Source organism: Diadema antillarum, unplaced genomic scaffold (assembly GCF_040938485.1).
Source record: "Diadema antillarum isolate AM-2024a unplaced genomic scaffold, OU_Dant_1.0 seq00000962_RagTag, whole genome shotgun sequence".
NCBI classification, from domain to species: domain Eukaryota; kingdom Metazoa; phylum Echinodermata; class Echinoidea; order Diadematoida; family Diadematidae; genus Diadema; species Diadema antillarum.
Genome location: NW_027271809.1, coordinates 1,010,432 through 1,022,500, shown reverse-complemented (window position 1 = coordinate 1,022,500; position 12,069 = coordinate 1,010,432).

Here is a 12,069-nt window from a genome sequence, read left to right as displayed (position 1 = left end):
ATCTTAAAAGGGGTTGCTACTTTTAACATTGCAAAATGTTCTTTTTGTTTCAATATAAACCTAGACGTGAAAATGTACCACTCAACACTGCTCAATGAGAAACCGAAATTCAAAGATTTTATAGCACTTGTCATGTTCTGTTGCTTCTGTTTTTGTTTTGGATTCGTTTATTATTCTCATCAAAGTAAGTCTATATCATAGAGCGGGGCTATTTCGCTTTAAGTTTGCCATGCGCTTTTGGATTGAAAAATATAAACTCAGTTAACTTTCGGCAGTAGTTGTTTTCTTGTTTTCCCAGCTGCCTCAAAACGCTTCGTCACAGTATGTGATCTTTGGCATCATCTTACGATTAAAATAATAATAATATAAAGTAATATGTACATGTATATATATGCTTTCCAGGAACACGACATCAGCATGCTGAAAAGCTGCAGGATATTCTAATTACCATCTCTCTCTCTCTCTTTCTGTTTTTCTCTCTATCTGTCTTGAGCACGGGAAAATGTTGCCTCAGTATGAAGGGTGATATTAACTTTATGACATTATATTACCAACGTGACTCGTGAGAAACTATGATGACGGGCTAATATTTCAAGAGCGAGAAACATCATTACACAGGTGCAGATGGGCGAAACACGCGCTGCCTCCGGCAAGGCTAACATCCATGTCGCAACGATGGGTCTTCAGGAAATTACAAGACAGGTGCATATACTGTACGAGCTAGAACAGTCATTTCAAGAGTTATAGACCTGCGGAAAACGTACTTTCTTTATCAGCAATCAAAGGGCAACACGGTTGATTTTTTTGATAAGACGAAGTCTCATAATCTGTATGACGCATACGATTTCTATCACGACGTTGCGTCCAACAGTGAATATAGGAGGTCTTTTTTTTTTTGGCATTATCACCACACGTAACATGAGAATGGGACGGCATGTTCAACCCGATTGATAAGTGATAATGAATAATTGTATACAACCGAATTAAATGCATTGACAGAAAAAAGAAGAAAATAAATGGAATTAAATTGTTATGAATTCAGTCCGTCGGTCGATAGGCAAGTCAAATGACAAATGGCATGGAACTCACAAAAATTACAGGGAAGCACTCTTCAAATAATTGGAAAACTGCCTCCAAGTTTCTGTAAAATGGCCGATGTTAGAGAGTAAACACGACACGTGAATATTATCACTGATAATTTTCTTGTCCGTGCGGAAAAAAATAAAGCAGTAAATGTATTTTCACAATGCACAAACGTGAACTTACTTTGTATATGCCATGTCTCCGCAGAATAATGAACGATGATATGATCAACTGTATAGAATACGGATGTTTGTCGCATAACCACTAAAATGGGAAAAGATCATTCTCGGGTGTCTCTCGAAGCCATTCTGTACAGCAGAGACTCGCAGATATCAGGATGTACTGTATTCTGAATGAGCAGAAGGGGATTTGACGATTTCTCTTTCTCAGCCCAGTTATCTTATATCTACACATATAGCACGCGATTAGATTTGCGTAAGTAGCTAAGTAACTTACCATTTCTGGGAATCGGCGGAGACTATGCGAATTTCAGAATGCCAGTACAACGAAGGTATACCAACGAGGCATTCACATCTAACCTAGATGTGCTCATCCTGTCGAGTTGAAACCACTGCCCAAGTTATGGGCTGAAAGGCAGGGCGTCGCCATCCTATATGAGGGAAGCCGAGGGATTATAGCATACACCACTTGTTTCTCCTACACTGATTGTCTTCCTGACAAACTACAGGCAATGTTCTCCCTCTCCTCTCGCACGATTGCTGACAGGATTTAATTTTCACTATACCGAGCTAGGTAATCCTCAGAAAGAGCATAAAGCCCGCCAACTTTTCGTGCTCAGTCGTCGACAACTTGAAAACCACCAATGGATTTCGTCAGCTGCGCAGAAGACACTGATCTTGTCGCAAAACAACGGAGACTGGAAAGAGAGAAAGTCGAATGTGAGAGGACAGAATACGAAGGGGGGGGGGGAGATAGAAGGCGGATGAGGAGAGAGAGAAAAGGATGATATATATACATAGGGCGGGGGACGCGGTGTTGTCACATACCACGAGGTAAAGAAGTGGCTCTCTTTTCCACGACTTGTCTGCCTTCGAGAAAAGGGATGATTGATGAAGAGTCGTTCTTGCCATTTCCCCTTGCCGTCAATGAGAAGGCACTGGGGGTCAATGATTGTGATGGCGGGATAGTGACGGGTAAATGCTCTCCCAGTCATTTTGTTCTGCGCTACACAATATCAACATCTACATCTTTACAACATATTTCCTTCTCACATCAAAACGTTATCATGATTTCTCATACAACACAATGACGCACACTTACCCCTGGCTAAAAGTTCAGAGTAGGGTTTGGGTTAGATTTGGGATTAGAATTTGGGTTTGGGCTAGGGGAAAGGTCTCGGGTAATTGTCCGCGGTAATTAATATAGAACCGTACATGTACTGTATATTCATGTATATAACTTTCAAAATATAGTGTCATTGACGGTTTTGTATATTGTATCTGTGCTTGATAAGAATATTCATCTGTATTGCACTTGTCATCTTCATTAGGAAAAGAGACAAAATAAAATAAAAAGACATATATACTGTGCAATACCATGGCCATATACTTACGCATACACACACACGCAAAGAACTTTGCATAACGTAGCATTAAACATTACTCATTGCATAAAAGGCTTTACGATGTACTGCATAGGCTGTTGTCGGGTTTTTTTTTCAAATTAAGAAACTCCTTCACTCAACCACAATCACGAGCTCCAGACAAGTGTAATTCTGAACCACCACGATCTTATCACTCTTTCATGCGAAGGTTTAGGCAAAATCTGAACAACTTATCCTTGGTGGAGTAAGAAGTGACGTGTCGTAAAAGGAGAAACATTAAAGAGTCCTCATTCAGGAAAACTGAGGACAAGATGGCAGTAATTATGGCACAACCATTCCGCCCTAAGTCATCAATAAAGACCACACTCAGATTTCCTGTTGGAGTTTATACAAAGACAAGATGTTGACGGGAATATAGTAGCTCAATTATTCATCTCATGCAGTCGTTATTGAATGATTATGGTATTATAGTTTATAGCATGCTACAGTGCACCAGGCCTTTGCGAAAGTTATCTGTAACTAGCTTCTAATAGTAACATAGAGAAAGGAAACACAAATGTATGAAAATGAGGATGTAGAACGCATCGACATCTAAAACGTGTGGCGGGAATGCTAATGTAACACACGATCAACTACCTGGCCCAGCAGCGTCCACTTAGCATGCTCAGTGCTATACGTGACCGCTGCATTATAATAATTATGGTGGACTCGATTACAAATCATGGTCTTTTCTCCATGGGCATGATAAAAAAAAATCAATGCATTAAGAACAAAAAATAAAACAGAACAAAAGTGAATCAAAGATGACAAGATAAGAATAGATTGTTAGCTAGAAGACTGAAGAAAGAGGACGGGGATAATAGGACAGTAAACGGACAAGGACACGGACAGGGAAGGAATAATATATTGATGATTACGGTATAAAGAAAATAATGACGAGGATGACGATTATAATGATGATGGTATAATAATTACTATCATCACTATTATCACTATAACAATCACAGTTAGGAGAAGAGAAATGTTTTGAAGAAAGAATGGCGAACAATGCAACACACATTGATACGTTGGTGAGGAAAACAAAACGCAAAAAACATTCCAAAGAAATCCTTATATAGGCAGCAAGCTTTTTACCTGAATTTATGTGTCGAATTTTGCATGATTGTTTTTTTTTTTTTACGATTGAGAAATACAAAATTGATTAAAAACAAAAAACAAAAAGGCAGCGGGCAAACTCACTTTAATGCAATCTGCGTTTGTATTCTATTTTGTCAATTTCATGATGTTTACATTTTTCACCAATGACAAATCAGCGGGACAAAAGTCAGCTTGAAGAAGACAAAAAAAAAAAAAAAAAGGAATACGCATGGGTCTGAACTAAATTAGGAGTCAGTGAGTTGACGACTGGCCCCTACAGGCCTCATTATTCATATTCTTTTCTTTGAAGCGAAGATGTTATTAAGCCGTCAGTGCATAATTATGGTCACACTGTTCCCGTGTTACCACACGTGCCTTCCGTGAAACTTATTATCTTCAGGACACATCGGATATTCACTATTGTCATTGGTCTATACATTTCATTTGGATTCGAGATTTAACTTTTTAATGATTACTTATCTGTTTCTTCTTTTTTTTTTTTGTCTTTTCAAGATAGTCTTCCTTTTTTTTCTGATCAATCCGAGAAAAATTTGGCGTCCGTGAGGATACACACAAACACACACACGTATATATATATATATATATATATATATATATATATATATATATATATTGTAGTTGCTCCGCGTATTGGCAGTACTAGAAATAGCAATAATAGTGTCACAACAGTGGAATGCATTAAATGCCAATCTTGATTTTAATGGATAATCCGAATTTTCGAGGATCCTTCTTCTTCATCAGGGATGACAGTGCGAATTTTCACAGAGATATCACTGTGAAAATATCACTGAAAATTCGCACTGTCATCCCTGATGAAGAGGAAGGATCCTCGAAAATTCGGAATATTCATTAAATTCAAGATTGGCATTTAATGCATTCCACTGTGGTGACATTATTATTGCTATATATATATATATATATATATATATATATATATATATATATACATATATATATATATATATATATATATACATATATATATATATATACATACATATATCTCAGAAAAAACGAAAACAGTCATTATTACAGGTTGAGATATGCCACAAGCAGGCAACCATTTCCGATATATGCGATATAGCCTTGTTCATGTATCTCCGTTTCCTTCCAGACTGTTATTGAAATATATTATTCACGATTTATGTAAGCTGGCAAGGACAATACTTTGGAAAGACTTCTTCTCTTCCGCCTCACCCCTCCTCCTTTTTCTTGTTCTAGTCATTGTCATTAATATCACTAGTATGATTATCATCGTCATCATCATTCTTATCGTCATTACTTGTATGTTTTTATTACTTTCTATTGAATTATCATTTTAAACTTGTTGTGGGTTAACCAGTAAATCATCAATTCAAATTCGTAAAAAATGGAAAGGGAAATTAAAAGACAAGGTGTTACAGACCTCCCTGGTACGCAATATTCATCATGATTTATTTTGTTCCATCACAAAGATTATCATTTTAAACGTGCTGTGGGTTCAGAAATCTTCAATTCATGTTCGACAGGAACAGAAAAGGAAATTAAAATGACAAGGGATTGCAGACTTTCTTCAAAATTCATCATATTTGTTTCATCACAAAATCTTTGCTAGGCAATTTCACGATTATCATGGGACTTACCCAGCATTGCAATAACGAATGAGGACGGAACAAATTTCAGTCTTCGGGGGAAATTGGATGGTGGAATGAGTAAACGATTTTGAAATTAGTGAATCACTTCATGATTACTGAATGCAAACAGTCACTATATAGTTACAATTTGTTTGCAATCACTGCTGGTGCCTTGGGGTTGGTGCTACTGACACTATCATCGATATTATCACTACCATCGTTATAGTTACCATCCACCTTACTGGTATACAAAACTCGTGGGAATGGAAAAGGGCCAGCGTCGTGCCGCCCGTACGACGTTTTATATACCAGTGGCGGATCCACATATTTTGTTGACTATTTCATTCTTTAAAAATATTTCCTGCATCAATTGGTATGCCTAGGATGTGAATTTGTTTTCAAACGATTAATGGTCGTACTGAAAGTGTCAATTGCTTATTTTTAATATGCACATTCAAGTGAATGTTTATGATTGGTACAATAGCTATGTGTTGAACGAAATGAAAAAAAAAGACTATTGAAAAAAAATACATGTACCCGTTTTCACATCAGAACAACCTATTTTGATGTATTTGCCATATGAACTTTGCAAAGAAACACAATTTCAAACTGGTACATGTATGAAGTTTGCAAATAAGCCAAGTCTGCTGTAGGTATACTCTACAAACATTATTATTGGCTTGTCAGTTCAAAAAGGTATACATAGGCGAATATCTATAGAACAATAAAGGGCACCTGTTCTAAGTATTTCAGGTAGTAGGAGTGTATTTCAATGAGGTATGAACTGGAAGTCATTGTTGGGCTTGCAGTTGTCCCAAACAAACTTAGGAAAATCTGGAAGCACCATATTACTATCTGCCCACGGCATGTGACTTCTTTGGCAAAATGTAAATCAAAAGCAACAGATTTACCGAGCGTTCAAGGTCGACAAGACGCACAGCGATTGCGGTAAACTCTCGCCAAACACGCAGGCTCGTACGTCGTGCGTGAGTCCAGTCGACAAGCACCTGTGATTGCGGAGAAATCGGCGCCCACAAAATGCCTTGTTGACCTTTTCCGAAGAAACAGCAGCGAGCGGGTATTTTCGATCGTGCAGGGCGTCTCAAATGTCAAAACAGCGCGGTATCCCCGGGGGCAATTACTTCGTGTCTGTCTTCATTTGGCAACTTGTCTTCTCCGGTCTCCGTCGAAGGAAGGCAATAATAACAAAATTTCCTCCATTTCATTTGCAACCGGACACCGAAACCCCGTGATAAAAGCAGGTCTTCTTCAGTATTGATGGTACACCGTTATAAGCGAGCTGACAAGCATATCATATCATCCCATAATCAAGTGCATAATTATGTGCATAAGGAACATCTCACAAAAGTCGTCGAAGGAAGGCAATAATAACAAAATTTCCTCCATTTCATTTGCAACCGGACACCGAAACCCCGTGATAAAAGGGCAATTCCGCGGTTAGTAACGTTACATTTAAAGAAATTTAGATATTTATTTTAACTACTAAATCACCATTTATTCATTTCAAGTCAAAATCATTTTAAAACATGTTCATCCTTCCTAGGTCTATGATATCCCTTACAAAAAATAACCATGAAATTTAAGGTATTACCATGGTAAAACCTCAATTACCATAGTAAAACCATGGTATCGATGGTATTACTACGAGTACCACAGAAAAACCATGGTGATGCATGGTGATACCACAGAAAAACCATGGTAAAACCTCAATTGCCATAGTAAAACCATGGTATCGATGGTATTACTATGAGTACCACAGAAAAACCATGGTGATGCATGGTGATACCACAGAAAAACCATGGTAAACTATCATTACCATGACACAACCATGGTACTGATACGTATACCATAGAATAACCGTGAAGTCTATGGTATTTCCATGGTCTTACCATAGGCGCCACAAAATAACCATAGTAATAGTATGTTATAATTTTTATACCATAGCACTACCATGGTATTACTACCAGTACCATGAAAAAATCATGCCATCTACTGTATTTGCCTGGTATAACTATACAGGTACAATAAAATAACTATGGTGATGCCGGGTTATGGCCATCATACCATGGCGTCACCATAGTATTACCACTTGTACCATAAAATAACCATGGTATATAGGGCATTTCCTCAGTATCTCTGCACTAATTAACCATGGATACACCATGTAATAACCATCATACCATAGCACGGTTATGGCACTACTAGGCCTACTTGTACCATAGAATAACCATGGAGATACCATATAATAACCATCATACCATGTACTACAACCACAGGGTCTTTAATTGTACCGCAGCATATATAGTCTTTATGTTATCTTCTGTATTTCTAAAGGTACACAAAAATACCCATGGTGATACCGTGGTTCAACAACAAAATATCAATTATGATATTCTTATAGCTGAAAGGGATTGTACAGTAGGTACTGGTTGAGATGAGGATTCAGATTTATAACTTTTTTTTTTCATTCAGATGATAAACCTCTTATGAAATATGAAAGAGCATGTACAGCTGTAATTTCAAGAAGGATTCAACGTTTTGAAGAAAATTCGTCTTGAAATGGCTGAGATTACCAATCCCTTCCCCCCCCCCCAAAAAAAAAAATCAAAATGAAATTGACAGGCCCCATCTTTCACTAGGAGCTCTTTGTTTTAATTTGTTTTTAGATATCTCAGTCATTTCTCAGCCTGTTTTCATTAAATAAACGTTTGAGTCCTCTTCTGCTCTTTACCATTTCAAAGAGTGGTTTCTAAATATCTCGCAAAACGTTACAAGCTGAATCCTCATCTCGTCCAGTATTGTATACTCCCTTTAAATGTCAAATAATGACAAAAAAGGTACATTCTCTACTGGTATCACAAGAAAAAAATGGTCCCATTATAGCTATCCGTTTGACCCAACTTGTTCAAATAGTTGCAAACTGGAAGTAGGCCGATACTCGTTCACATTACCATGGTGTGAATTACCATACAGTTAAAGATGAAAATTAATACCAACTCACACCATTCCAGCTGACACTAAATTGAATGAGCTGGCACACTCTGAAAAACACCAATCAATTCCAGCTGAATATATGGCCTGGCTCTAAATCATTGATTATGAAGTTTTATTTGTACCAACTGGAAAACCTGCCGCTCAACTGGCAGATTCACTAGTTGACTCCACTTAGACAAGTTGACTCCAAACTAACATTTCATTCCAACTGACAGACTGAAACAAATGAAATAAACTGCGCAATTGTCTACCAATTAGAATTTAATGACATAACCTACAGATTCACCACTGGATTCCAATTGCAAGAAACGGAATAAAGTGTCATACTGAAATATCAACTACCCGATTCCTGTATAGATACAGCTGGACATAAACGGGCCCTTAATAATTGTATTGATATTGACTATAAGACACAACTGGCAGATTTACCAGTTGATTCCACTTGAAAGCGATGGAATGGACTGGTACACTGAGAAAACATAGCTGACTCCAGTTTGAACAAATGGATCAAACTGTGATGAGTGAGTTAATAATAACACACGTAATAGTAGTAGCATAGTAGTACTGGTGATAATAATAATGATGATGATGATGATAATAATAATAATAATAATAATAATAATAATAACAATAAGGTCTTATCCAGGAGAGCCTCTCCACTGTTGCCACTGCTCTATACCACAGGGCCCTGCCGTACCACTAACAGTTGAACTGTTCTAATGAAAATGACAGATTAAAAAAATTAGATCTATTGTGTGAACTGGAATATTAAAGCCTATTGGTTGATTCCAGTAGGAAGAGATAGACCAAAGTATGCCCTTTGACAAAGTGGGATCAACTGGACACAACAAGCAGATTTTTCAGTAGATGATCCACTTGAAAGAAATTGTGTGAAATGGCATACAACAACCAGTTGATTCCAGTAGAAACAATGAGTGCACATTCGAGTTCAACACCCACAAATCATACAGCCAACAAATCAAACAACCCATAAATTTGACGCCTAGCGAACAAGGCCCATATGACTGCGACACTAGGTAAATAAGGCCCACGACACTTTTACAATAACGTAAGCCCCATGATGCAATGTCGATCTTGTGGGCCTTATGACTTGTGGGATGACCCCGAAAAATTGGACCAATTTGGTGCAGGTTGATTCGACTGGACACAACTGGCAGATTTACCAGTAAAAACTGGCATACTAAAACATCAACTCCATGATTCCAGCAGATTCAGCTTTTTTGAACAAGGCTCTTGTATACCTGTTGCAAATGACTTGACACAACTGATAGATTTATTCAACTTGAAAGCAATGCAGATTTAACCTACATGCACTTTGATAAAGTTCAGGCCGTAACAGTTAGTAGAACCAAGCCGGGATAAATGGACCAAACTGGCATGACTGGGGAAGTTCATACCAGTTCATCAAATCTGGCAGTTTTACCAGTTGATTCCACTTTTTAAACGATTATAAACGTACCAATACATTACAGTCAAAACTATTGGACCATTATGAGTATACTTGCAACAAATGGGAAAAATCAAAATATATATCAACTGATTCTAAAGGTAAACCCCTTAAACTCTAAGGGACGTGGCAGGAGAGGGAAGGGCGGAATCCACCCTCGAAGTTTCGAGTCTGCGATGGAAGAGACCCTGTCATGAGACATTTTGACTTTTTTTCAAGTTCAACTTCAAATTCATTGTTGTTTTTTCCACAGCAAAATAATATATTTGGTGAACATAAATCTCGCTTTCTTCAATGAAAGTATAATGCATGTAAATTGTACAGAGAAAGCAATAATTGAAAACCTAAAGTAGGGGTACAATGCAATGGTTGCTGAGGTAACAAAAGTGAAATAAATGAAATATGCATTGTATGAAAAAAGGAGGGACCCACTAAAAAGACAAAGCTTGTGAAGTGCGGTCCCTTCTCCGATTGAAAAAAAAATCGATGCAAAGATTGATTGAAAACAGCAACAATGAAACTCTTGAAAAATCTGACTATTCTTTAGCGGAGCAGATCCAGGAATTCCGTAAATGGGGGGGGGGGGGGGGAGGGATCTGTCATGGTGCCACTTCCGGAATTAAAGGGGGCAGACACGCCTATTTTCATTTTGTTTTCTTGTTATTTATTTATTTTTATCTTATCAAAAATTAAAGGACAAGTTCACCTTCATAAACATAAGGATTGAGAGAATGTAGCAATATTAGTAGAACACATCATTGAAAGTTTGAGGAAAATCAGACAATCCGTTCAAAAGTTATGAATTTTTGAAGTTTTTGTGCAGTACCCGCTGGATGAGAAGACTACTGCAGTGTATGAATAACTTAGATGTCACATGCGTACAACAATATAAGGAAAATATAAAGAGAATTTCACAAAATTCCATCTTTTGAAAAAAGTACACATTCCCCTGACTCGTTACCGATAAATGTTATGGGTAATATTATTCCCCCTGCCTTTAGAAAGAGGCAAGTCAATTGCTCTTTTATTATGCGAAAAAAGTGAAAATATGTTGAATTTGCTTTTATATTTTCTTTATACTGTTGTACGCATATGACTCACAAGCTGTAGTAGTCTCCTCATCCAGCGGTTCCAACACAAAAATTAAAAAAATTCATAACTTTTGCATCGATTGTCCAATTTTCCTCAAACTTTCACCGATGTGTTCTACTAATATTGTTGCATTTTCTCAATCCTTATGTTTATGAAGGTGAACTTGTCCTTTAAAGAAGGGGCCCCCGTGGAGCTATCACTGCTGTAACATTAATCACTGCGATTGATTGATCTTATGCTAATTATGGTATAAAAGTGGTCAATGAGAATCTCCAATAAGAAAACAAAGGAAAAAATTAAAAAACAAAGAAATACATTTGAAACTCCAAAAACAATATACATTAAAAAAATGGCTTTTGGAAGTCCTTTAATGTGTGATGCATACAGTCTTTAAACATGTAAAAACAGACTTACAAATAATTAAGAAATAGACTCTTAATGCTTTTAATTGGGCTAAAATAAGATGTTGGGCCTAATTTGCACAAATAATTAATTGATGAATTAAAATTAGAAATTGACAATCAAAAAAAGTTCTTAAGACATATAAGACATAATTTTGTAGATTACAATGTGGTTGTAACACGTGCCAAATTTCGCTATAACGATCGTAATACTAATGGTCAAGATCTTGTGGGGGGGGAGGGGGGGGGTGAGGCAAAATTCCCTCCCAAAATGCAAATTTTAGCATTTATAGCCAAATAAGCCCGGCCCGTTAAAAATAAGCAAACTAATTAATTCTTTATATATAACAGTTCATTTGTTTTGGAACTAATTCACATTGTGTTTTATCTCATACAAATTCCAAGTACGACCCAAAATATTATACCGGTACGTTCATGTAATAAATGTACATCCTGTATTTAGTATATGTGTGAATGTTTGTATGTGTGTATGTGTGTGCTTGTGTGTGTGTGTGGGTGTGGGTGAGTGCAAACACCCGGTTAGTACTAATATATCCACGAACACAACTGACTTCTTCCCATGCAGTTTAAACCTCATCTACCCAACTGGAAAATGTAACACAAGTTGATTCAAGTTGCACGATCCTTGTTTTGACTTGGTTTCTGTATCGCTCA